Below are 27,517 nucleotides of genomic sequence, written 5' to 3'. Positions count from 1 at the left end.
ATGGCCAAGAGCATGCACTTTAACCAGCTCTTTCTCATCCCAAGAAACAGCCCTTTCTGTGTGTACACACACACACATATATATACACACACCCCTTAGCCTCAGCTTTGTATACCAGTTGAATTAACCAACCAGTGGCTTTCAAACTAACTGTAATTAAAGCTGCTGTGAATTTACATGTAGAATGACCTATGTGGATGTGTTGCAAGAAACCCTGCAGAAGGCAAGCAATCCATATCTTTGATGGAGGAAGCATGCATGCTTTATGGTAGGCTGTGATCCAACTGCATGGAAGGCTTTATAGAAAAATGTGTTGGTTTCGTTGGATTTTTTTTTCTTTTTTCTTTTCTTTTTTAGCTGGCGTGGAAGAAAAGAGAGGATAGTTTCCAACAGGGAGGATAAAACAGTACAAATTAAATCCATTCTCTGGCTAGTGTAACAATTGCAATTTCCTGCTATTCCTTGGATGCTGTACAGCCCAAGAGGGAGATATTTCAAGACCGGTGTGTCAGGGATAGAAACACATGCATCTGGTTATTTTTAATGGCAGCTCTGTCCCTAATTTTCCGTGCTGGCCTTGATGAAATGCCAGCTCTGTTTCATTAACCTTTTGTCAGTATGGCAAAGAATAAAAGGTGGCTCACAACATTAGCACCTAAGATAAAGCTCCTTTTCCCAACAAGCTATTGGAGGTCCTTAGCTATACCAGGCAGAGTTTTGGGTAGAGAAGGGAAAGAAGAAGGAAAAAAAAACACCTCTGTGGAGGTTTCTGTAACAGACCCTATACAAATCTCATATCTGCAGTCTTCATTACTGTCTGAAATGTGTGTTAGAACCAAGTTTCAATCAAGGTAACCATTTTCCTCTACAAGCCAAGACAAATATTTGGTTTATTTTCAGACCATTAGGAATAGTCTCTCAGAACAGCCCTGCTTCCCTTGCTTCATATGGGCTGCTTAGAAAAGAAAAGAAAAAGCACAATTTCACAACCATGGCAGCTGTGAGCTGCACATGGGTTAGACCCCGACAAACAAAATTTTCACTGTGCCTTAGAAGAGCTTTCTCAGGGCCCGAGACTTAATCCACCACCACAGCCGGAGGATTACTGTGCCAGTGGTAGAGCTGGGCAAAAGACAGGATTTTTGTTCTGTGAGAAATGTGGTGGGTTGAGGATGGGGAGGGGGAGAGAACACAAAGTCGAATTTCTTCCAAAGCTCTGGTTTTCAGGGGAGTCAGCCCTAATGAAGCAGCACAATGAGCTCCAGCCCCCTCCTCCCTCCATCTCCTGCTTTGCAGCTATGACCAGTTCCTACCAACCACAGTCACTGTCACGGTTGCTACCTCCTCCCTCAGCTTTTTACAGAAACATAATCCATCACTGTGAACCCTGCTTGTGAGACAGCAGCCTGAACAATGCATTCGGTCTGGCTGGTGGCTGCTAGTTATGGGAAGACTCTTGGTTATGCTGTGGCTGTTCCGAAGCTTGGCACAACTCTTGTGCAGCCAGAAGGCTGCTTCCAGAGCCCCGGGTTCCAAGTGATGAAAGGCAGAGCTGTTTGCTCTCTGGACTGCAGCCTCAGGAGATTTGGATTTAGCTTATCATATGAGATCAAGATCACTGCTCCTAAAATGCCAGCGGTGAGCTGTGCAGCAAGAAGTAACGAGGAGGGGGACACCTTGCCTAAAATTCAGGTTATGCTAGTAAATGTCAGATATTTGCACAGAAGAAAGTCTTGGGGCTGGGAGGTTTGCTGAGGGGTGGCCTTTCTCTGAAAGCATCTCAGTTCTCTGCCAGGTCCCTGTCATCTTGTACCGTGGACTTCAAGGCCTCCTGCCGAGGGATGGCTCACCCAAGGCAGTGCTAGGCTGGCCAGGGGGCTGCCACAGCATCGCCTGACTGGGAGCACTGGCTTATGCTGCAGGCTGGTCCCAGTGAAGCAGGAGGGACACGGGCAGAGCCATGCCAGATACAGCATCTTCCCTGAAGGCCTGTAGTCACCAGTAGCTCTGTGGAGCAACACCACCTTGCTGGTGTGGTTGAGGAAGATGAGGGATGGATGTTGCTGGTGCTGCCGTACAGGGGGACCTTAATCTGGAGGAAGAGTTTACCCTATGTAACCACAGGAGAGAGAAAAGGAGGCGGACAAGTGAGTGAGGGCAGAGATCTCCAAAGCCTTTGCTGGTCAGGGTGAGCAGGGCTGCAAGCTTGGCACAGTCCCAAGCCAGACTCGCTGCATGAAGCAGAGCTCTGCCAGGCTTCTCATTGCTGAGGGCCTGCTCATTAGGACAGGCATCCAGCTGGCCAGAAGAAGGGCTTTTCTTTTCAGGTGTAGCGCTTGCAACTCTGCCATCGCAGGCAATGGAGCCCCGTCTGCTCTGGGCACTTACAGCACAGCTCAGGACAGCACAGCCCCTTTGGCACAGGGCTCTGCTTTGGTACTTCCCCGGTGCTGCCAGGGCTGTGACACTGCAGCACACGTGTCTGCCAGGCCACCAGCTCTAAGCCACTTGCAGAGAGCATCCCAGGGACGAGTGCAGCAGTGAGCAGCCGTAGGCTGCTTTCACAGCTAGACAGAGAGCTTGTTAGAAATAAGCCAAGCATTCTTGCAAAGGAGGCAATCCAAGGCAGGGGAAAGTGAATTACATTAAGAACTAAGACCAGAGATGCTGGAAATACTGATTCTGCCCTAGCTTTGGCTTCTGGCATGTTTCACATCTAAACACTCCCACCCTAACAGCAAAAAGCAGCGGGGCTCTGCTGCATGCCCAGGTCAGGGTAGACCCAAGTGTGGTCACCTCCAGAAGGGGCCCTGGGCTGCCCAGTATTTTGCATAGAAATAAGTAACCAGCCTGGTATCTGGTATGCCAGGGCTGGGAGGGAACCTGGTGAAATCCTTGGACTCCCACCTGCTTGCACCTTAGCTCAGTGCATCCAGTTCTTGTGATTTATCTTGTTACAGTGAAATGGGGACAAGTGCAGAGATGGGTACTGATGTATTAGAAAATCCACCAAGTAAAAGCAATTGGCTGAAAGCCTGCTTTCTTGCAAACCATAACTTTTCCGCAGCATTTAGCATATTCAAAGCAATGCCAGCATGCAAAAGCCAGGAACTAGAGGCCTGTAATTTGCCTTTGCCGTCTCTGGGTTACTGGCGTTGAGTGAACGTTTCATAAGTTTCATTATGGTCTCAAACTGCAAGCCAGGTTCTCCAAGACATCCGCTGCGAGCAGGGCTTTGGGCAAAGAGAAAAAGAGAGAAGCTCTTGTTCATACAGCCTGGGCTGGGTCTTGGGTTGAGGTTTAAGTGAACCTGGGCCGTTTGGGTGGGACCCACTGAAGCTGACAGGCTGTGTGTGGTTTGGATTCAAATCTTGGCAAAACTGAGCTCTGGCCTTGAAGAGCATGCCTTGCTCCATGAGCCTGGAGGACCCTTCCTGCAGCAGCACCAAGCAGTACAGGGAAGGGACAGGTGCTAAAAGCAGCAGCTCCGAGGATGAGTCAGTGAGGAAAAGCCATGGCTGTTGTTCCGAGCTCTTCTTTCCTTGTGCTGCTGCACTGGTTGCAGGTCTCAGCTCAGGTAGTCATCCACAGAGATGTGGCGTTCCTTCCCAGCCCCTAGAGAGGGAATAATTTCCTTCTACTCATTGTACACCAAGGCAGCAGCTTGGGCTTCTGCATGGGATGGGATTCAGTTGCAAGGGTGGACCATGGCCTTACCTTGCAGCAAAATCCCAAAGCTGCAGCAACAGGGTCTCATCAGTACTGGCATGTTAGGGCAGGCAGAAACTTAGCAGTAAATGTAGGATTATACAAACCATGGCAAGTTCCCACCAGAGCATTCTTCAAGGCTGAAATGACCAGCTGCAAAAAGCATCCATCTAGTAAGGGATGCACATGTGAAGATGTGCGCATCGTTTTGGCTTTGGATAGGCTGGAGGGATGTTTTTCTCGTAGCCTGAGAGTAACAAAGAGGATTAATCTCTCAAAAAAAGCCGGGGGCGCTATGTTGAAGTGGGTTTTCATCAGTTTTGTGCTATTGTGTGCGTATCTCGGGTTTACTAATGGTTCAAATGAAAAGTAATCAGGAGAAGTGCTTGGAGAAGGAGATTTTCCTGTATTTATTTTGGATGTATGTCCAGTGGAAAAATATCTTCCTAAGCATTTTGCTTGGCGATGTGGCCTGTTTCATTTGGAGAACAATTGATGGCGATGATGAGTGGTGTTAGATGTGATCACTGTTCGACAGCTTTTTGACTTGCCTGCAAGTCAAAGCAGCAGATTCCACGCGACTGCACATGTGTGCCGAGGAGAGGGTGGGGAGGCAGGGACCACAGACAAGCTGCTTGACATGTTCAATCAGGTCTTCACCAAACTCTTTACCAGGCAGAACGCAGCTTGTTAACGCATCGCCCTTTTTTGCAGCAGTGTCTTGCTGTGCTAACCCTGAGCTGGTGCTTGACTGTGCGCTCTGCAGTTTGGTGAGATACTAGTGGACTAACACTGCCCTCATGTTGTGGGTATAATGCAGAGGTGGGTTGAACCTGTTAGTGGAGATTTTGCCAGTAGCTCTGGGCATGGTGTATTACATGTTTACAGGAGCAAACTGCTCCCACTGACTTTCTGTGTCCCAAATACAATGGGATTTATCCTCAGCTGATGCTGTCCTCCCACCATATTCACCCCTTCCCAGGAGAGCTGCACCAGCTGTAGCCCATCCCTCCCCTCCCCCAGGTCCCGAGTGGATGAAGGGAGTGATATGCACAAAGCCATCCTGTCCCTTAGTTCCCTCACTGCCCATTGGCAACTCAGCAGAGGGGCCGTGAGGGAGGTTAAATCAGTGAACACCATTTGCCTGCCTTAATTTCTGAAAAAGGAACAGCCATCTGCCACGTTCGTGCCCTCCCTTGCTGAGGGCTTCTCCAAGCGGTGGCCTCTGGTCTCAGTGGCACAAGGGCTAAATCCAAAGCAACTTTGCTGAAGTCTTCATAATTGCTCCCAGGGTAACTGAGAGCAGAGCAGGGGCCCCAAGAGAGTTTCCTAAGCTTCACAGCCATAGCCGCAAGACAAATAAAATGAGATTAACCAATTACAATTAAAATGAGAGCGAACTGCTTTTGACAGTAATTTTGAATTTCCCCTAAAACCGCTTCCAGCTGTGACCTCTGACTTGTGCAGCGTTTGCCTGAGATCTGCCTCTGGTTGTTTGTTAGAACTGGTGCTTGCAAGGATATTCAGTCCTGTCTTAACGAGAGGTTTCCTAGGAAGAAAAAAAAAAAGAAAAAAAGCAGCAAATAACGGAAGAGGAACTAACACGGGGTATCCCTGCAGTGAGGCCCAGACATGAGAGCCCTTCTAGCAAGCAGACAAAAACAGCCAGGCAATTTCCAGTGAATTAAGCAGAGCAGTGCTTTCACCAAATTCCCCCAGCCCCGTACTGGTGTGTTGTATTCTGCAACTGTGAATCCCGTCCTGGGAATACCCTAATTCATGTTGGGGTAGAACAGATCTTTAGTCCCACAAAGAAGTTCGCTGTGGGCAGATCTTGCCCTTGCTTCAAAAAGAGAGCAAGACTGTCTACAAGATTGGAATTATTATCATCATTATCTAGAGATTTCAAAAGGTTTGTTATGCAGGCAGTGCCACACAACCAGCTCTCATCTTAAAAGCATCCAATCCTTTCAGACAACTTAATTCCTTAAAATGAGTAGGTGGGTTTGACTCATTCTTTAGCCTGTGCTACTATCCACTAGCAGAATTTCTCCAGGTGCTGTTCAAAAATCAAGCCTTGAGGACAAGAATTTGGAGGACTACTGAGGAAGGAATAATATAACTGGGTGTGGGTTTTCACCCAAGTATTACCAGCAGCCTGCAGTCTCCTCTTCGCCAATATGCTGCTGCTGCTGCTTCCCATCAGGAGACTGGAACTTCCCTTTGGACAGCATCAGAGAAGAGCAGCACTTCCAGCAAATCCTCTTCTCATTTCAAAACAACTGCACCAACAGCACTCACAGCATTCAAGGCTGAGCTTTTTGGGCAAAGGTGTCTTCCATTTAATAAGAGATTAGGTGTTGCAAAAGGAGGAGTTGAGAGTAGGGTGTTAGGTGCCTGCAGATTTCTGCATGGGCTGATAAGTGAGTAGTCTCCATTGCCTGCATCGTCTGTGTGTCTGCAGACACGTTCGGTGGCCACGAGCCATCTATATGCCGCATCTCTGCCATCCCAGCATTTCCACATTCAGTCTGGGAGGAGGCTGTGCCTTGCACAGGAGTACATGGGGACATGAGGTGACACACTTGAACTTTCCCCATCTCCACACAGTGCAGCAGGATTGATTTCCCATGCTGCAAGGAGACGCGGCTGTGAGAACAGTGACTTGAGCCCATGATTAGGAGTGCAAAAAATGTATATATAAAGTTGCTATTTTTATTCTTCAGGCACAGAAGGTGAGAGGAAGAATAGACAGATAAAGGTGCATCCTCTCAAGGCTGCATTACTTGAGTCAGACGGTGTATTAAATTATTTCTACTGTGATCTGCCAGCTTTGAAAGCCTTCCAGGTGCTCTAGCACTCTATTGCTGAGGTCAGTACTCTAGTCACCTTTCTTTGTAATTTCTTTTGACATTAGTGCTTTTTAAGAAATGTGTTATTCTTTAGAGACGAGATCTGAAAGTAATTTTGAAGACAGAAATGCTGTTTGTTACCTGCACACCAGTTATATTCATTTAATTTAGAATGAAGCAACTGGTATTCAGTGCTGTCACACCTGGGTGACTTTCAAAACAGTTTTGTGTAAACAACTGTCTGCCCACACTCAACACAGGTCTAGTATCTTTGCATCTCATTATCTTAAAGGTCTTTTCCAGCCTAAATGATTCTATGATTCTATGATCTGCCAACACCATTGTTTGTTTTGTAAAGTACCTGAGTTAGCATCTGAATTGCTAGTCTGTTCTTAAAAACTTCCCATGATGGGCATTTCGCATTTCCCTAGGTAGCCCCTCCCTGAGTTTTCCATTTATTTGGCTTTTCCTACAGTCCTGTCTAAAACTTCCTTGCTATAAACTAAGCTGCTTTCTTCTTGCCCTTCCCAAGGTTCTGGAGGACAGTTGCAAATATCAGAAAATCATTATCGTGTTCCCCTCATTCTTCTGTCTTCTAGACTAAACAAATTCACTTCCTTCCACCTCGCCTTACAGGTCATGTTTTCAAAACCTCTTTATCATTCATTTTATTCTCTTTGCACATATTCCTGTTAGTCTGTTATCTTCCTTAAAATGTACTAACCCAAACTGAGTGGATGGAGTCTCTCACTACAGGGCAAATCTTTTCTGAACCTTTATCAACTTCACGACATCCTGTTTGGAGTTGTAGCCTATGCAGCCAGTCAAAGCATTCCCAAAGTTATTTACATTTTCAGCTATGTCATCTTTGGTGATATTCAGGCCAAATCTTAGGGCACCAGTAGATGTGCTCTTTGTCTTCGATTCAGAGTGCCTCCACTGAGTTGCAGTACGGGGTAGTGCAGGTGCTCCTGGTTTAGTTTTCACAAAGCAGATCAGCAGGGTTGAAACCAAAAACAAACACACATGTGTCTTAGTCCCTCTCTCTGCCCGAGTTCTCCCATTTGCGGAAAAAAATAAAAGAGGGGAGAAAAACATGTCCTGGATATACTAAACAGACCCATACCTGCCTCATAAGGTCTTACAGCCCTTCAAAATATTTGCTTAATCTCCCAGTATCTTGGCACGGTACATAGGTATTAGCGCTCCCAGGTGTTTTTATCCATTGATCTCAAAATATTCTCCTCCTTGTTTTAAACACGGGGAGACCGAAGTGTTTGGAGGCTCGGTTTTCATAGGCAGCAATGATCCCCTGCTCCATTTAAAGTCAGTGGAAAATGTAGGTTGCAAGCCAGCTGGAGGACTGGGCTTTAAGTGACATGCTGAGGTCCCCTCGAAAGCTAATGCCACAGCCAGGAGTTAGAGCCCAGGTTTCCTGAGTCTGTCTAGAGTTCAATGAGCAGAACCAGGCTGTCTTGCACTCAGTCATATAAACACACCTAGCACAGTCGTATGGTCAAACCCGTGCTGTAACTTCCCAAGTAAAACCTCCTCAGTCATGGCAGGCATCATGGCATTCTGGAGAAGAGCTGGGTTCATCACAACTGCTCACTAACTAGAAATCTCATTGCAAGTTGCATAGCTGAAAAGCCTGTTAAAGAAAACAAATAGCACCTGCACTGAGCCCTGCCATACTCCAGCAGTAAAAGATATTAATAGTTTCCAGCTCTGTATTTTGCATGTTGGCTTGCCAAAGCTCACCTGCTCTGGGTGAAATGGGAGGCTGCTCAGTGTTGGTCACTGAACAAAAGGCTGGTCTGTAAAAGACAAATCTGGGGGAATTTTTTAAATTCCAAAAATAGACAAGGGGAAAAAATGTGCCAGCAAGATGGATCTCATTTCATTTCCCAAATCCCTCTGGTCTCCAGAGTTCATTCTTTGCTCTTAATGTTTCATGCTATGGCTTATTTTAGTCTCCTTAGTGGAAAGTTTAAAACGTTTACTTAAAGGCAAAGCTTCAGCTGGCATAAGCTGTCACAGCTCCCTTGGCTTCAGTTGCCTTCAGCAGAAGAGCTGCCCTTTAGCATTTAAATTGCTTATTAGAAAGTGGAAAACTGTTGCTTGAAATCATCTGCAAAGACTAAGGAGAAAGGAATATAAAGGAAGGGGCCACGGTATGGATTTCAGCTGAGAAACAGTCTTTCCACAGGGACAGGTGCAAATACGGAGCACTCCGGGCATGCACTACTCTTCAAGTCTCTCCTCAGATCCCCCTCCAAAGCAGCTGCTGGTGTCCCCCCAGCAGCCCTGAGGGGCTGGTGGTGCCCTGGCTGGCTGGGCAGAAGGAATGGAGGCTGAAAGCATCTCTTGAGGGACAGTACAGGCTGCTGGGCACCAGTAGTCTGGAGCCATGTTAAGTGGCCATGCCCAAATGGTGCTTCTTTGTGCCAGGGAGATGTGTCCAGAAGCACCAAGGGGGTTCTAATAAATGTTTTCCAAACTGTTGATTAATTGGTGGGAGCTCTGCCTTGGAATTCATGAACCCATTTGCTACAGCCCTTGCACCAGCCTGGAAAGCTGCTGTTCTAGCCGAATGGCCAGGAGAGTCTTCCTCTTACACCTGGCAAGTGCCAGTGCCCCATCCTGGAGCCATTCCAGGCTCCATCCTCACTGGCCTGTTTTGCAGCAACACAGTACTGCCATCACTCTGTAGCTCCCTCCTCATATCCATGCCCTGTCTCCTGCCTTGCTTGTGTGAGAAACATCACGTTAGGCCACGGCAGAGCTGTTCAGGCATAGAGGCCTCTTCCAAAAGCATCAGTGGTCCCTCATGAGTGAGTCCCTCTTGCTCTTGGCTTCCACATCAGACCCAGCCCACTCAGGCTGCGGACCTCCTGCTCCAGCACAGCTCAGCTCCCCGATCCTGCATTGTCCGTCCCTGCTCTAGCACAGCCCTGGTGATTGTGCAGAGGTAAAACAATACTGATGCAGCTGCCGTTCAGCTCAGTGCTTTTACAGGGAGCATCTGCAAGCTCTTCTTTTTGTTCAGCACATCCTAAAAGAAAAACAAAAAATCTGCAGAGGTACAATATGCTTTCCTTTACTGTCAAGTTTAACAAACAGCCATGTGAGCTTCCACCACTTCATGATGCAGGGTTCCTGCACTGGTCCCTCTGTCTTGTGTGTCCTGACTTAAATTGAACCAGCCTCACTGATTCTCCAGTAAATCACGTCAGCAGGGCATTTCCAGATCAACTCCAGCCTGACTAAGACCAGAAGAGATTGCCAAAGCCCAAAGGATGGGAACAGTCATTTTGCCAGCACCCTGGCTGGACTTGTGTCTCCGTAAGAATGTGTACACTTCCCTTTGCTTTTGCAATGGCACCAGCATGTTGACGAACTGCTATTTATCCCTTAATTACTCCCATGACTCACATTAAAGTAACAATTTTCCATAGAAACAAACACAAGCAGAGCTGACAGCACTCAGACTGCTTTTATTCTGAAATGCTTTCTGTACTTTGGGTTCTGAGGGTGGCAACTCTGGAGGCTGCTCCATGTTCCTGGTGCTGAGGTTTGCCCGAGTTAAGAGGAATGAGACTCACTGGGCACTCGCTTGCTCTGGGATGGGGAGGAAGGGTTACAGCCACTGGGCTACAACCTGAGTGGGGCTGAGGACCCCACAGCATGCTGTAATTTCAGGGGAGATGGACACTACGCATAGCTCAGGACAGGGTAGTTTCTGTCCATGGTGGTTCCTGGGTGTTCTTAGGACATGCTCATCTGCTAACATTCTTGCCAGGACACTCCCTCTGTTTGATTTACCCATGGACACCTCAACCTGGGCTGCTGCTCTGTGTTTTTACTTGTCTTAAGAGGCTCAATCAGGGAGAGCAGCATGAGTGCCATCCCTGGATCTTATCTGGGAATATTCATCCTGTTCTGTTTGTCGGATCAATTACAGGTGCTGCAGTTGGGTGGAATCATCCTTGGCTGAGTCAGTTGTTTAAAATAACTAACAAAATAATTAGCTGGCAGATCTCATCTACATCCTTTGGGCCAACCTGGCATCAGTTCTTATGTGGGGTCCTCATGGACTTCAAATCCTCTGAAGCTCTTTCAGTGTTCTTGACCCTTGGATGCTCAAGAAGGGTCTTTTTCTTTTACAAACCTGACTGCTTTGCCTTGGCACTAGATTTGTCAAAAATCAATCTAGTTTTGTTCATCTGTAGAGCCAAGAGAAACAGGGCAGAGCCAAAGCTGTTTGTCTGATTGCTCTACTTGCAGCTGCCATTATTTATAGCAATTAGATGTCCCTGGTAATGGTGTCCCAGTGCCTCCCCATCCAGGGCAGGAGCCCACCCCAGGGCTGGAGCAGGGGTTTCTCGTTCCTCAGAGCTGTATGTCTACCCTAAAATGACCCAACCAAGGGAGCTCTTCCCAGGGCTTTGCCACAGACAGTGCACCCGTGGCAAAGTGTGTGTATCCACATAGGAGGCTATGGGCCAGCCCCCCCGTAGCCTAAGAGGAGGGAAAACAGCCACGCACTCTTCCCGAGGCAGAGAGTTGTAACGTCCAACGCAGATGTAGATACAGGCGTGCACAGAGCCTTCTGCCAGGAAACGGGGCCCCTTTACAAAACCTGCTGCACAGCCATGTAGAACAGACTGTTCCTGCTCCAAACTGAGTCCTAGGGTCACCGAAACAGCAGAAGCAAGCAGGTGGGTGGGAGAGAGGAGGGCTGTGGATGCACAGGGTGATGAGAGCAGTGGCACTGTAGCAGCACCCAGGGCCAGGAGGTCGCCAGAGGCTCCTGCTTTGCTTTGCTCTGGATTTTGCTTCACGGCGTGCTGGAGCTGAGGGAGCAGAACCCTGGGAAGCTTGAGTGAGGCTGCCTTCACGCAGGCAGCGTGATGCTTTTGCCACTACCTGTTTTAGGAGATTGTACGATTTGATGTAGAGTCTGTTAGAGTTGGCTGGTAACTTGCTTACACTTTGTGCAGATGAAGTTGCCTCCATGTTATACTTCTGGGCTCCCCACGCACACCCCCTTTAACTTCACAAAGTGCAGGTTTTAAAAAATAATAATTTAAAAATGCAACGTTGGCTGTTCAGGCTTCCCAGGAAATGCCTACAGGTACTGGCTGTGCAGGAAACATCTAAAAAAGGGGGGCGTGGGCAGGCAAAGCCCAGCAGACCTGGATTCTTCAAGACCATGGGCAGCTTCTTCCTCTCTACCTCTTCACTAGCTCTTCAGGGCTGCTGGCTGTCTCTTCATTTTGCTTGCCAGGCCCCACACATTACAAATGTGTTTCATGAGGGCTTGTGAGCCTCCCACCATGCCAGAGCCCCACCAAGTCTCTTCTCCTCTGAAGAAGAGACTTGTAAGGGCTCAGTAGCCATGACTGAAGCCAGATCTTCAAATGGGGCCAGCACTCAATGAACCACTGGGCTTTTCTGAAAGTCTGGCTCTGAGGAGAACCGTTCTTTTCTTTTTTGTTTTTTTTTGTTCCCCTGCACATTGGAGTTGAACTAAGACTAAATCTGTAATATAAACATTAGACTGAACAGGCTGAACATCTCTTCCCTAGAGGACTTCTTTCTTTGTCTGCTGCCTTCATCTGTGCTGAGGTTCTGATAACAAATGTGTGCCTCATGGAACCATCTCCTGCAGGACTGATGGAGCCCTGTTCCATGGGGATTTTCAACCCAGGCTGCAGAAAGGTCTGGGAAGGAGAGAGCTGGAAACAAGCCTTTCCTGGCAGAGAAAGAGATTAGAGCAATTAAACAGTTCTTCCAGCAAGCAGGGCTGTATTTAGGCAGTGCAAGCCCCTACTTTGTGCCTAAACACCTGAAATGACCAGGCATGAGGCCAAGATTTTCAACTTTCCCTTAAACAAGCGTGTTTTTGACCCAGTCAGGGAGACAGAATAAAGTGTATCAGCTCACCAAATGCCAGGAGAGCTACCTGCATGAGCAGGGAGCGGGACTTGTCCCTGTCCTCTTCCTACAGTCCCTTTTGAAGCACCTTTGAATGATGGCAACTGAGAGGCACCCACCGGGGAGGGACCAGGGCAGGAGCAGGAAAGGTGCCAGGTAGAGCCATGGTGTCCATCACCTCCTCTCTGTCCCACACAGGACTCCCGTTAGCCATGGGGCAGCCCCTGTGTGACCACAGCAGTGTCATGAAGGCTGTTCCCATGGGCGCAGGGATCCATGCAGGTACAGCAGGATCAGCGCAGCGAGAAAGAACAGAGAGAAACAAAGGAACTAAAAAATGTCTCCCCACGGTGTCCCCTGTGAAAACGCTCACAATTCCTGTGTCCTGCCACAGGGTTATTGCCTGGACTTGCCTCACACATTTGCCAGCAGCAGATTCTGCTTTCAACGGTGACTTTAAAATATTTAGTGGGTTTTGAAGCGAGAAGGCAAAGAGAGAGACAGCTCCCTTGTTCTTTCTCCAGGTTTAACAGAGGGCTTAATTTGAGATGTGAAGCACAAATCAGGGCACCTTCACCCTTCCACTTGAACTGGACTGCTTGGCCTCAACAGTCAGACTGCAGCCTCCCTTCTACCAGGAGGTGGCTCTGCCCAAAACCCTTCTCCTCTCAGGATGCAGAAACATCGCCTAACATCTACCTGAGTTTTCTTTTCCTTAGAGGTTGGTGTAGGGTGACACCAGTGAGTGGCTTGTGTTTTCACAGGTAGGGGCTCCAATCTTGTTCCAGAAAAAGCGCTTAATTGCTTCTTGCTTCTCCTGAATCAGGGACATCTCTTGAGACCAGCAGCTTCAAAGACACATCCCCCTCACTCTATCAAAACAACATTTAGAACTAGTTTGAATTTCTTCCAGCTGGCCTCATGTTCCAGAGATCACTATCAGCACCCGGGAGGAAAGAATTAGCAAGAAAAACAAGCATCTCTTTAAGCTTCAGAAAGAAAAAGAAAATGCAAAGGAAAAGGCCATGTAAAAAGCATCGATGTAGCCCAGTGATGTCCAAACAACGTGCTCTTTTCCTAGGGTTGTTTGAGGTAGAAAGGAGCCTCATGGTTGGATTTTCTTGTGTCAGCTGGAGACTTTGAACACTAATGGCAGGGTTTTACCAAAGCCAGATGCATTTGCACAGGTACTGCCTCTATGAGCTCCCTCCCGATCACTGGAAATGAGCACCTAACACAAGGATCAGCGCAGGCTGGAGCATGTGCCTGTGGAAGCAGGGAGGCACCGGAGCAGACACGCCAATGCACATCAAGTTTTCAAACGCATGTGCTTGGCTCTTCATGACAAAATCCTTTCGTGCCCCCACAAGGGACTTCTTGTGACTCTCTCTTCCCTCAGAAAAGCATCACAGTTGCCGACTTTTCCCTTTTACCAGGAGATCAAGCGGTTGGGCTCAGGGTAAGCAGTGGGAAAGCCTGGAAGAGGCAGCTCCCTTAGCAGCAGAGAGCTTCCCACAGCCAAGGCTCTCCCCAGAGCTCAGCCAGGCAGTTTTGTTGTGGTTATGGCTGAGCCGCCTCCTCTTGTGTAGCTGTCCTGCACCCCAGCCCAAGCCCTGCAGCCATCCTCAGCATCTTTCCTTTGGTGCACAGACTGACTTGCTGACATGTGAACAACTGCTTTTAAAGAACAGATACCCTCCATTTCAAAGAGCAAAGTCCCTCAGGCAGCTGGGGGAAACTGGCAAAGGACACCGACTGAATTTGTTTTTGCTTTGCACTCCCTGTGGTTCTTCACACGAAGAAGCCAGTGGCATGAGATGGGGCTTGGGGACCAGAAGTTGGTGCCTTTGCATGTTAGAAACCATTTCCGTTAGCAAGCCTTACCAGCACTCTTTCTGTATTTGTGACCCCCACGGTGCTATTTTTCTGCCTTTCCCAATACTTTCTCTTCTTCCCTATTCAGTCTGTTGATGGGCCCAGCCTCTTAGCTGGCTCTCTTCAAAGGAGGGCAGTAAGTTATGCCATCATTTCTCCTACTGCTCTTTTCTCCAGCAAATTTCCATTATGATCAGAAAAAAGCCTAGCAACCATCACCTCTGCTCTTTGATGACCTTTGGTTTGTTATCAAGCTATCATTCATAATTTGTCTTCACTTGCTCTATCTAAGTAAGGAGATGGATAGATACATAGATATAAGGATGAAGGAGGGGGGAAGAAATTTGTGGTGATTACTGGCCCAAGTGGAATTGGAAGGGGTGGGAAATTCCATCGAGTTGCACCAGTCGACACCTTCCAAGGTACTGACTTTCTCTGACAGTGAAACATTTCCCACTACCAGAACTCAATTTATTGTCTGCTTGGGTTTAGTGTGCAGTTAAAGGAAAATTCACAAGACACAATTAAAGCAAAAGTTACAGATTGATGTTTCAGCTTCCAAGAGTCAAAAAAGTGAACTTGAGCATATGTAACTTCAGAGACTAACCTATTCTTCCCCTCTTGCCGAGAAGATTCACATAGCAACAGTGAATAGGGCTTTCTTCAATTTGTTCTATCCTGTGTGTATTTTAGATAACCCTTTTTTTCCCAGAATTTCATTTAGCTACTCATACTACAAACACAAGGACAGATGGTCACCAGATCAAACTTAATCAGCATTCTGTATGCTGGATTTTGAGCTTAGAAATTCATCTGGTTCTAGTAAAGCATAGTCTGAAACCTGCCTGATGTTTAACTCAACCACAGAATTGTATTAAATTTCTAAGCCTCCCCATCCTCACAAGAGATTGAGAAGGAAACCATTGGGCATTTGTAGAAAAGGGTTGATTAGGAGTTTAATTATCAGAGATTAAAATCCGCTCTCTTACTGGTGTCTCACTGGAGAACAGCATTTTTAATGGGGGACTGCAGCCCAGTCTCACCTATTTGTTTCCTCTTGAAATTCACCACAGGGCTGAATCCAGCCCTGGAGTAAGAGGAGGCAGTTTTGTTTACACCCCCTTACACCACACGGAGTTCAAGGTCTGGACCTTGGTGGTGCACCCTCAGTCAAGGCAATCTGAACTGCTTTCCCATGGCTTCTTCTCATTCTGCTCCTCGTCAGGCTCCCCCCTTTTCTGCCTCTTGTTGCTGTTCGTTATCAGCCCAGCAGCGCTGCACTCCACGTGAGCGTCCCCATCCCAAGGCCTCGATGTTACAAAGACAGGACAAGCAACCAGCTCCCCCAGGGCTGAGTCTCAGAGGAGAGCTCTCAGGCTTCACCAGCCTTTTGGGCTTCTACATGCCCATGAGCACACAGGTACATGTGCATCAGAAGCCATAGCAAAGCCTCCTTTGCCTTAAGTGAAGGAAAAGTTGATCCCCTGTCCTTAAATCCTCTGTGTTTCAAGCTGGTGCGGTGATCTTTTCACTGTCTTCAAAAACACTCAGCTATTTTATCCCTTGTGCCACAGTCTGTTAGAGATGTGTATACCACTGCATTTTTTTACTTTGCTGCCTTTATTTGCATAACTGTGGCATGGGGCTGACTGGCTAGAAACCAAAAACCACTCCAAATGGCACAGAGGCGACAGCCATCTGTGTCTTTTTCACATTTGGTTTCATTGTTTTAGGATCAAATCCAACCGCTGCAACCTACAGTAACTCTAGACTTTTCAAGGCTCAGAGCTTTCCATATAGCACGGTCTGTGGTTTCACTGTGGAGAAGCAAACCTGGAAAAAAAACTTGTTGGACTGGATCAGAAGTATTTTAGTTAGTGCAGCAGGAGCTGCCAGTGGTGAAAATAGCACTTCTGGAGCATGAATGAACGGAGTGGTGTTTCATTCTGTGCACGTTAGACAATTTAATCCTAACTCGGCATTATGGTCGCGCTGGGCAGTTTGCTCTTGAGATGTATTTCCACTGCCACGTCATAAATATAAATGCTCTTTATGAGGCAGCCATGGATGGAAGGCATCTAGTGGTTGCTAAAGGTTATTCTGATGATGTATATCCAAAGCCCTCCTGTTTGGCATTAATTAGCACAATGTACTATTTTGCAATTTCCCAGCACAGACACGTCCAGATTCCTGCTAGGAATTGGAAGTGGCATCACCCGCCACCCACTCCTCCACCCAGACCAGACAGCATTGATACAATCACTCCCTCACATGAAGCCGTGTATCCCCCACAACCCCCTGGCAGGGGGCATGCAGGGGCTTGGAGGATGCAGGATTTTTTTGCATTACAAAAGCAAGCCATTTCAAACAGGCCTGAGGCTGGGACTTTCATCGGGGTCTCTCCCATGGGTCCCAAAATCCCAGTGCCATTAGCTGGGGGCAATCAGAAGCTCTTGGTTTGGCATGTGGGCTGGTGTATTCTGATGTCCATGCTGAGGGTTGCTGGTTGTGGGAAGCAGATGCCCACAAGAACTCAGATCCCTAAGGGACTGATGGGAGCTTGTGACCCACACACTGATTTGAACTCTTCATGTCACAGAACTGGGAGGAACTGGTGGAAAACATTCCCTTTTGTGTTTCCCGTTTCTCCGGGCTTGGTTGCTTCAAGCCTACTACTGCTCTTCCTACTGCAATGCTAAGGAAAATGCATAGGAGGTACTATGGGGGCTGGATTCTGCCCTTGCTAAAGGCCAAGAGAGAAGGGGAGACTTCCACTTTTTCTACCTTTTTTATCCCTGTTAGGTGTCTGAAAAGGATTTGCTACCAGCCCCAAGCTGCAGAGATAAATTCTGTACCAATCAAAGTGCCAAAAGGTGAAAATTTGTGTGTTGCAATGATATTGCATGGAACATAACACAGCTAAGCAGATCCTGTAATTAGGGAAGTACAGACTTAGCACTCATATCCTCCTCCTGCTCAGGCATCCCACTGCGGGGGCGGGGGGTGGGGGGGTGGGGGGTAGGTTGCCCTGCTGTTCGTAGCTTCTGAGTTCCCTGCACTGGGCTGAGTGTGCTTTTTCCACTGACTTTGGTGCACCACTATTTTATGTCCTCAATGCAAAGGCTCTTTTTTGTTTCTTTCTTATTAGCGGTTATATCTTGCCTCATGTAAGGACTGCTGGCCTCTGAGCTCTAATGCTGGGGCTGGTTTCTTCTACATTAGTCTCTTACACAAGAGCCACCCTCTCGAGCAGGCTGTACGGTGTGAGGTAGGTCCTTTCCCGTGACTGATGAAGAGCTGGGACAGTGGGAAGCACTGATGGGGCACAGTTCCAGTCCTGCAGCTGTAACCCATTGCACCCACCGTGGGGGACAGCCACCCGCCTCCTGCAGCATTGAAGCTCCACTGCAGCTCAGCCTTTCCCAGCACCATGGCTTCTGCACGCCCTCCCCAGTGCTAAAATAGGCAGGCTTAGATGCACCAGTTAATTTTCCTTTTTACACCTCCAGCCTTCCTCCAGATAAATTTATTTTCTTAACTCAGAAATACATTTGTTGCGAGTCAGATGCCAACAGCTCCCGGTGCCAAAAAGATGTGCTCCTTCTGCTTGCTCTGTTTTCCTGTGAACTTTATCAGTTTTTGCTTGCTTCTCTATGACCTTTGGAGCCTGTTCAAAGTCATCTGCCTTTTGCTTTGATTTAATTTCAGTCCAGTGCATGTTGCCAGCTGATTTGTTGCCTGTTTTTACACATCACCAGCAAATCACCACCTCTTCATATTGTTTAGACAATCATCAAATCTAGGCTTGCCAGCTCTTTTTGTTAATGGGCTAGGAGGGATTGTTACATCTAGCTGATGTGACCAGAAAGGGACCAGAAAGCTGCTTAATTCCAGCTAACAAATCTTTAAAGCCAAATGTGGGACTTTTATGACCGGAGCAGGGTCTGGCCCATGTTATGGACTCAAGGTCCGCCTGCATGTCTGCTGTACCTCATCTCTCTGCTGATTAGCAGGGCGCTTCAGCTACCACAAGCACTGGCTCCGCTGGGCTGGAAATGAATCCCTCATGTTGTGCCAGAGATTTGGTTTGTGCTGGTTCTGGGATGGAGACAGTTTTTTATTGTAGAGCCAGGTGGGAACTCCTGGGTCCTCTCCTACAGCTGGTCCCAGTTACAGGCAGCCTGGGATCAATGGGAGGTGAAGGAGCCTGGTGGCTTGTCCTGCAATGTCAGCAAGAGCTGTGGTAGACGTGGGAGCCCCAGGTGAGGTGCAGAGTCCACAGGTCATGCTCAGGCTCAGCTCCAGCACCACGTAGCCCACAGAGTGACGCTTCCATGTGGGGAAGGCTCCACATTTTTCAGGTATTCCTCAGGAGAGCTACACTGAGGCCCATTTGTGATGAAAGGCAGAAGTGCTTTCTCCACAACTTCAGTATGTTCTTCTGTGCACTTGTCTGTGTTGCCTTTACAGCTCCACGTATTGCGCTCGATGGCTCATTTAAGACCAAGATTTCCTTTGTGGTCCAGGAGTAAAATCTATATTTCCCTCAAATACAGAGAATAGTCAGAAGAGGAAGGCATAGTACAGTGGACATCTCCTGCTGCATCATTCAGGACCCGAGGTGTGTACCTATTTCTCGAGGCACAGACTTGCTATACATAGCTTTTAACTATTCTGACCTCATTTTCTCTGTATGGGTCCCCACGTCCCTAAAGAAGATGATTTAAAGAGATAACTGCTTAGTGGTCAGACATAACTGTGACGATTTTACATAGCGCAGTGGGTGTAGCGTTTGCAGAGGTGGCCTGCACATGTCATGGCTTCCCCACAGAGGTTTAATTTTTATTCTTTCTCCTTCTGTTGGTTCCCTTCCCATAAATTACCAGAAGGAAAACATGCCAATGTTCCACATGAGCCAGGGAAAGCCAGTAGCAGCCCTTAAATGAAAAGTAACCTACAATTAAAAAATGTTAGTGTAAACAAACCCAGCCTTTTCAAGCGCCCTTCTCCCCCGAGGCACGAGGGGTAACTAACGGGGCTGGCCTGAAAAAGTGGGAGGAGCACATTGACAGGTAGATGCTCAGGTCAGTGCAAAACCTCGTACAGTCAGATCTTGCCCTGCAAACCCCCGTGCCCTTGATTATGATTCCAGCCCCAAAGGAAGCGGGGCAGTTTAGGGCCATAGCCATTCGCGGGATGAGAGCCGGATTCTGCTGTTCTGCATTCAAGGCTTGCAGTAAAGACTGGCACAGGGTTGCGGGTCACATTTGGCAGAGACGTTCCCTCGAAGAGGGCTAAGCTGGGCACCCAGGAGCCCAGAGTGCCTCTCATCCTGCCAATCCACTGCCACAAAAAGGCTCACGGGCTGTGTGAGCCCCAGCGGGGCTGTGGGCTCCAGCCCTGGCTGGTTCTGCACGGCTCAGCCACCCAAGGGCCGCGCAGCCAAGTACCGGGGCAACTTTAATGTTCCTCCAGGCCATCGGAGCAGCCAAACAGGCTGCGGAGGTCAGGGATTAGTCCTGGCTTGGCTTCAGTATGCTCTCTTGAGCACCATCTGAATCTCAAATGCGCCAGGTCTGCAGTTACGTATCTGATCCAGATTAAAGCTCATTTGCTTGCACAGCCTTGCAACAGAGAGCTCGGTTCAAGCTCAGTCACTTAATGTTTGCCAAGTTTTTGCATTTTGCGCTGAGATCTAGGCTGCTACCATCACTCAAGATGCCAAGTCTGCCCACACATCCTCCTGCCACCCATGGAGTCATGTGCTCCCAAGCAAAGCCCGGTAACGCCACATCTGGGGGTTGCAAAGCGCAGACGGGACAGCCGCTCACACACCCCAGGGACCCGGGCGCAGCCAGCCTGCAGGGTTTACAGCGTGTTGCAGGCACATCTCAAACTTCTCATGAAAGGCCAAGGAAAAAGGCATCACCAGAGAGCCCTGGGGCTGGAAAGCAGCCTGGGACAGCCCATCCCTTGCTGTTCCAGTGCCCACGTGTGGCCAAGCCCTGAATCTTTCCCTCTTTTGCTTTGGTGCATCCAAGTGCAGAGCGAACTCTTTGCAAAGAAAGCAAGTGTCCTCTGCTGGCTGCGAGCAAAAAGCGCATGTGGTGATACCCCGGCCAGGGCCAGCATCGGAGCAGGGAAGAGTTCTGTGGAGTCTGTGACCTCGGTTTGTTTCAAAGTTGGACGATAAACGAAGCGTGAAATGCAGTTACAAGCCGGCTGCTTGCAGCAAGGGGGGTGGGGGTGGGGGTGGGGTGTCAGGGTCTCTGCCTTCTGGCTGTGGGGGCAGGGCAGGGTGCAGCCCTTCTCCTCACAGCCCCATTGCTGGGGGGACCCCCAAGTGGGTCCCCCGGTACAGCCCAGGTAAGGCCTGAGGTGGAGGAGGCTGCAAGGGGGGCAGCTGCACAAGGGGGGGCAGGAGATCAGACGTGCCCAAGGCACAGGAGCAGAAGAACTCTTCACCAGCACGACGCACATTTTGGGCAGTGCCTGCAGAAAGGACGTAAGAGCAGGGGCCAGAATCCAGCATGCGTTTCTTCTCTGTGTTTCTGAAACAATCCCTTGGAGATCAACGGGGTTTCACATCTTTCCCCATCTGTTCTTAATCTGTTCTCTTGGCAGATGCCAAACCACCATACCCCATATGGAAAAACACAAAACAAAATACAAAGCCTTGTATCTCCTCTGTTTTTATTCAGAAATGTTCCCCGGAGCCTGGCTCTGTTCATGCCCCAGGCATGTGTGGAGGCCCAGGGACAACCTGCACCGGGGACAGGGATGGACCTGCTGTCACAGGGGTGTCACAGCAAGGCCCAGGGAAGGGGTGGCAGGGTCGCAGGCTGTATCTGATGGAGCAGCTTTGTGTTTGTGCAAAGCCAGGGACTCAGGTGGGTCATTATCTGCTGCTGCTGGCATCCCCCTGCTGCCAAGAAGCCTGTACCCACAGCTGGGTCCTGCCATTCCAGGCACCGCAGACCCTACAGCCAGAGCCAGTCCCGGCCAGGCAGGAGGTGGGCAGGGAGAAGGGAACTGCCTCACTGAAGATAGGGCCAGAAGGAAAACCAGTACCCTGAACCCCCAAAGGCTCCAGTCAACTGGTCAAGCAACCTCTCATCCTGGTGTTTTCTCAGCATTAATCCCTGCAAAATCTGTTGAGGACATGAGCAACAGCATTTTAATGGTACCCATGAATACATTATTCAAGGCTCAGTGACTACAGCACTGTCATTATCAGTGCCTGCACTGAACCATCTCTGACAATCAATAACACAGGATAACTCCCAACATCTAAAATTATTCTATCCTGAACTGTTCCTATCCTCACCCTATCGATCCGAAGGTCTGAGTGTTTGCAACAGCTTGTAAAGTAAATTGACTTTAACTTCCTTCTTTCCAAACACTGAAACTAGCTCTTCTCAGGACGCTGCCATGCAATTTACAGCTCTGTCACCAACTCCTTAATAGTTGCCAGGTTCTTTGAAGTCCTTTGAAAGTGAACACAATAAAAAGATATGAGCCGAGACTGACCACAAGTTTCTTGTCTACAGGTTCCTACGTGCCTTTTTCGGTGTTTTCAGCAAGCTAACGGAAACACATTCCGTATCTTCAAGGCAAGACGGTGAGGTTTTAGAGTTCCCTTGACTAGTAACAACAGAGAATTTTAGAGTTCTACAGCAGCCAAATGCCAGCACATCTCCACATCTCAACTTCACCATCAGCCTCAGGTAAGAGAGGGAAGGGAGAGATTTCCTCTTTGCATACCATTTGCTTAACCAACCTGAAACACAATCCTGCCAGTCTGAAAACAGGTTTGAAACGGCGACAGTTAAACACCCGTGCAATTTGTCTGTTACCCCAAGAGTGAGGTAGTTATGTGAGGTTTGGATGAGGGCTGGGAAAAGATTCAGCAGCTCTGATAGGAGAAGGAAAATGGCGCTGTCTTGGGCTGTTAGCATCACAGCATGCCCTGCTCTGTTCAGACACTGCTTCACACCAGCCCAAGCCTGTGTTAATTTAATAAAGGAAAACATCCTGTGCCTCCCCACTTTGCAAAGGTAGGGTCTGGGGTGAAGGAGATCCCCTTTGCTTACTCTGTATGTTTTGCCAGTATCCCCCAACTCCCTGAAATGCCAAGAGAAAGATCAGCAGAGTGAAACACAACCTCAAAGAGAAACCCAGCCTTTCTTAAAATGTCCTCACAGCGGCAATCATAATAAAAATACAAACCTGAGGTTTGTAAAAATCTAGCAATAAAACCACAGACATCTTTACAATTCCCAGATACACAGCACTCCCCGGCAGCAAGCACAAAATCCCTCCCAGATGCAAGGAGCAAAACTATACCTGGCCAACAGGCCTAATTATTTTACAGTCTGTAAAAAAAAAAAAAAAAAAAAGCCACACATGACACCAATTCGCAGGTCATTACCAGTCACCATCAGGGAAGATAAAATAAAATCCCTACATTTTTCCTCACCTTGAGACCGTGGAGCAGCTGACAGAGGTGGAATGCTACACTTACAGGCCAGTACTGGTTGAGGTTCATAAAGCAAGCTCATATCTTTGTGTTGTTTCCCAGTCATTTAAAGCCCTTTTCTTTGCAAGTCAGAGGGTAAGCATGGTCTGTTCCAAAGGAATAGAGATCATCTCTCTTAAAATGTGAGGCAGGCCCTCAGGCAATGTAGCTCAGCTTCCCAGTGCGCTCCAGCAGGTTATTTAGTATTTCCACGCCTTGAATCTCCTATCAGCAAAAGCAATCCTGTATTTCTCCCACTCTTTCTCCAGCCAGGTTTAAAGCTCTTCATGTGGGCGCTGCTTACTATCAGGAGGCAATGGAGTGTCACGGAAATCGGGAATCAAACCTCTGAACACCACTGCAGCATTAAGAAGCAGGCGCTCCTTCACTGCAGTGCTGGGTGCACAGTGGCATCTCCACACACCAAGCCCACCTGTGTAGATTTCACCGTTACATTCATACATGAAATTACAAGGTCATACACTCCCAATTACAATGATTGGTTAGAAATTTGCATAGAATTGTAATATGTGCTGTGTCACCCTTCTCTGTTACTATGCTTGCGCAGGGGAAGGGTCTTCACCTGGGCAAGGGTTGTCTTGACCTGTGGGCATGAGTTTTAGTATTATAATGAAGGTAGTTCACTTCAGGACACCTTAAAAGTTAGTTTTGTTGCCAAGTTGGATGGCTGAAAATTGGCCTTGCCAAGCTGTCCAATAACTCATCCTATACACAATAGAACCTGGGTGCTTTGGTTATGGTCTGGAGAGTAAAGACTAAGGCTATTAAGGTCTATAGCATAAGGACTTCAAGGAACAGTCTCTGATAATAAGCAGTACAGCGATTCATACATCATTGGTTAATAAGTGTTAACATAATTCCACCATGGAGGTTAACTCCTTAGAATCAAAATGTTCTTCTAACTAACTGTTACATAAACACAAAATATAGAAAGACTCGGTAAGATCCTAAACCAAACAGGAGGACTGTGGCAGCGGAGGGCTGGTTGTGTGCAAGGTGATCAGGCTCACCTGAGTGTAGAGCAGGAGTATAAAGCACGGAGTGGATGACTTTCTGGGATGATGCGCTGGACACCCTGCAGTCGTTTAGCCTAGTACTGTCTTACGTGCTTAGCTTTACTCTCAGGTGCAGAGAGGATTCTGCATTCCCCCCCATTTGCCTGTACTGCTGGCGGAGGCAGGTATCAGCCTGCTGAGATGATGGTACGGATTCAGCTATTGACAACTGCAGTGATTTGTCTTTTCCTCTGTCTGCCATGGAAATGAACTCATGTGGCAGCAATGATGGGATATTATTCAGAGGGGAAAAAAAAATCAGTGTAGGCCAGGTTTAAAAAGTCTAGAGTAAACACAGCCTCGGACTAGTACCATACAACTGTCAAGTCACATTGCAGTAGGTTTCTTGATGCTGGTAATTTAATGATTCTTTGGCCCCAGGGCACATCTCCCACTGTGAATCTGCTTCTCCAAAGCCGCTTTATCACTGACCTGAAAGGAAGCAATCATGGCTTGTGTGTAAATGTGTGTGACGAGAGCTAATGCACGGTAATAGCTACAGCACATCCAGTGGGTTTGACAAAACGGACAGGTATGTGTATTTTCCTCCCTGAACATAGAAGTCACTGGCCTTTTTCCTAATGCTTTTATAGACTATAGTAGGCAGAGCCTGGGCATGCATATAGAAACCTGGCAGCGATTACTTATATACACAAGACTAGATTTGTGTGTGTGTGTGTAAAAGCCTTAAAAACAAAACAAAATGCAGATGTCACAGGTCTTTTTTTTGCCCTAGAAAAAAACGTTTGCTCTTCTCTTATTTCTAGGCTGTTCTTTTTCCTTTGTGTACTGATTGTCTAAGTTTAGCTGCCTAGTTGAAGAACTGTTTCGAAGCTGTTCTGGGCCTTAATCACACCCTTCCTGACTGCAATGAGAACCCTTACTCCCCAGGTTCCTGGGAAAAGCCCATGATCTAATTGCAAGGCGGGAATTGCTTTTGCCCTTGTTTGTACAATCACAGAATTCTGGCTAACATCCATCTCACAAATTAATGCTGAAAAATAATGGATTTTCTAAGAGTCTGGTTGGTAAAGTGGAGATAAGGGAGCTGAGTAAGGGGCTGGTGCCTTCTCCCAGCCAGCAATTGTAGTGATGTTTTATGTTCAGGGAGTAGGTCAATTCACTTGCACATTTAATGGATGAGGTAAGGGCAGCTTGCACTAAATTAGCTTTCTGGGCAATGTATGATATCAGGGATGCAAAACCCTTCTGGCTGCCCGCTGCTGCAGGGAGCTACCGGTACGTACTTTCAGAGCAAGGCCTGGCAGATCTATTTGCAGATGATGCTCTCTGGTACCAAAAACAAACGCTGATGCTCCTGAGCATCCTGCTCTAAAGCAAATGACCACTAAGGCAATACCAGCCAATGTGCCACCGCGGGGACACGCCTGGCCACACTCTGCTCAGCACCATTTCATTAGCGGTAAGGCACGCTGCAGCAGAGTTGCAAGAAGGATCTCTGTGTTGTGCCCCCCTCCATGAACAGAGATGTGTGTGCAGCTCATGGCAGGCTGCTCCCACCTTCTGCTCCTCCAGCCCTGGGGGTCAAGCTGGATTAGGTGTCTGACCCGCTTCCCCCAGTTCCGCTGCTCAATAGATGTCTGAGCCTCAGTTTCGACACTTGTCATCAGATGTTACTTGTTCTGCAGCAGGAGGCTTCCTCTTGTACCAGGAACCCCACTGGCCTAAGTGTTGTGCAAACAAAGGAAAAACAATAACTAAAACCAGTCTCTGCCTTAAGGAGCTGACAGCATCTCCCTTATTTCTCCCAGCTTCTGTAAATAAATCCTTGGTAATGTCGCTGTTTTTCAGAGGATGATAAAAGGACCTGTCGTCACCCCCTGACACTGACTTTTCCTGCCATCCCCACTAAGCTTTCCCCTCCCTCTCCCACGCAGGGAGAAGTTTGTTAAAAATTAGACCTCATCTGATGACTGCTAATTATCTCAGAGGCTGTTGGTAAGATGCAGCAAAGGGACCAAAGACAGCCCTGAAGAACAGCCCTGCGGGGGGAATGCTGGCTTGGCCAGCATCACCGAGCGGAATGAGGCCTTGAGTATTTTAACTGATGCTTCTCCAATAGGATGCCTGATAGCAAAGGTATTAAATAAGGATTAGCACAGCACTCTCTCTATATACACACTCACTTAGGTCCATTTGGTTCTGATTTTTAAAATCTTGCCTTTTGGAACAGGGAGGGATCACATCACCCTTCAGATTTTAACATTTTGGTTGAATTTCATCCTGGCTGTTGTTCCCGACTCGGTGCCAAGCTCTGGGAAAGGCTGTGCGCAATAACTTTCCCTTGTCCTCCCCCCAGCACGCTGCTGTCGAGAGCAGAGGACCTGCAACAACCTGCGGGCTGCCTGCTTGCAAGGAGAGACACGGTCTCCTCCCGACAGGGTGAATGTGAAGCTAATCCCAGATTCCCATCTCAGCCACACTGATCTAATTAATAGTAACTGTTTTGGCTTTATAGGGAGAGAGGTCTTTGAACTGAAGTGCAGGCAGGACTCGGAGGTCCTCAGGTCTGGAGTCCACTTGCTGAATTTTCTGCCTGATCCTGTCAGATCATGGGAATCAGGAAGTCTGGATTTGATCTCAGGTTCCCCGGGGATTTTCTGGCTGACCCTGGGGTGCTTAGTGCCAGTCCTTGGAAGGACGCCTGCAGTCTTCACAGAAAGTTGTACCTGCATGAAGCACTGACAGTCAGGCTGGAGGTCCAACCCACAGGCGACACAGGGCTGCTGCACATCGTATCATAGCTTTTTGTGATCTCTGATTTCGGTGGAACATAAATAATGTGAGATTTTACTGTAAAACATTCCTCTCTCAGAGCCCTGCGTTTGCACTTTGATGGACAGGGGATTTGAATCTCTGGGAACGAGCCCTTGGCCATCTCCAAGGTGCAGGAGTTGTGATCGGGGCCAGGGCTTCCTCCAGCCCAACTCCCTGCAAAGAGAAGTTGCTGTGCTATAATTAACTATATTACACAGCACTTTCCTTTTCAAGGTTTTTAAAGAGCTTTGCAGATATTAATGATGCATAATTACCATGCTCGCAGCACCCTGCAAGACAAAGATATTTCCATTTTGAACATGAAGAAACTGGGGCAGCTCAGTGGGTTGCTTACCTGACGAGGGGCAGCGGGTGCTGCCACAGCAACAGCAGCCTGGAGGGTGACAAATCAGGGTGACAAATCGAGGTGACATTTGCAGGCTGAAGCTTCGCAGAAGTGAGAAGTTCAGAGAAACCATGGGGACATGGCAAAAAAAAAAAAAAAATCCTTAGGGACTATTCCAGCTTTATTCCTGAATGGGTGTTATTTTCACCCCTTTGTTTCCAACACGTTTTCCTCATGTGGGGTACAGGGGTGTATTTCTGCTGTACAAATGTCGCATTGTAAAGCCCCGTTATTAAAAGCACTTTCTTTCCACCAGCACCAGGGGTTTTTCCTTCATCTGTGTTAGGTTACTAGGGATCCATACTGGATTTAACATCCTTCGGGCCTTCCTGCCAGAATGATCTGAAGAGCAAATGCGTTTCCC

General features: G+C 48.0%; 1 long non-coding RNA gene across 1 annotated transcript in view; it reads left to right on the top strand.

Annotated features, from left to right (window-relative positions):
* The window catches only part of LOC129783913 (uncharacterized), a 45,779-nt gene extending 23,688 nt beyond the window's left edge, over positions 1-22,091 (top strand). Inside the window, exon 3 of the long non-coding RNA XR_008746015.1 lies at positions 21,926-22,091. This is a non-coding gene — a long non-coding RNA (uncharacterized LOC129783913). The remainder of the gene's footprint in view (positions 1-21,925) is intronic.
* The last annotated feature ends 5,426 nt before the right edge of the window (positions 22,092-27,517 follow it).

The sequence above is a fragment of the Falco peregrinus genome, chromosome 2, assembly GCF_023634155.1.
Source record: "Falco peregrinus isolate bFalPer1 chromosome 2, bFalPer1.pri, whole genome shotgun sequence".
Taxonomy (NCBI): Eukaryota; Metazoa; Chordata; class Aves; order Falconiformes; family Falconidae; genus Falco; species Falco peregrinus.
Note: the sequence above shows the minus strand (reverse complement) of the source record. Positions and strands in the feature narration are given on the sequence as shown.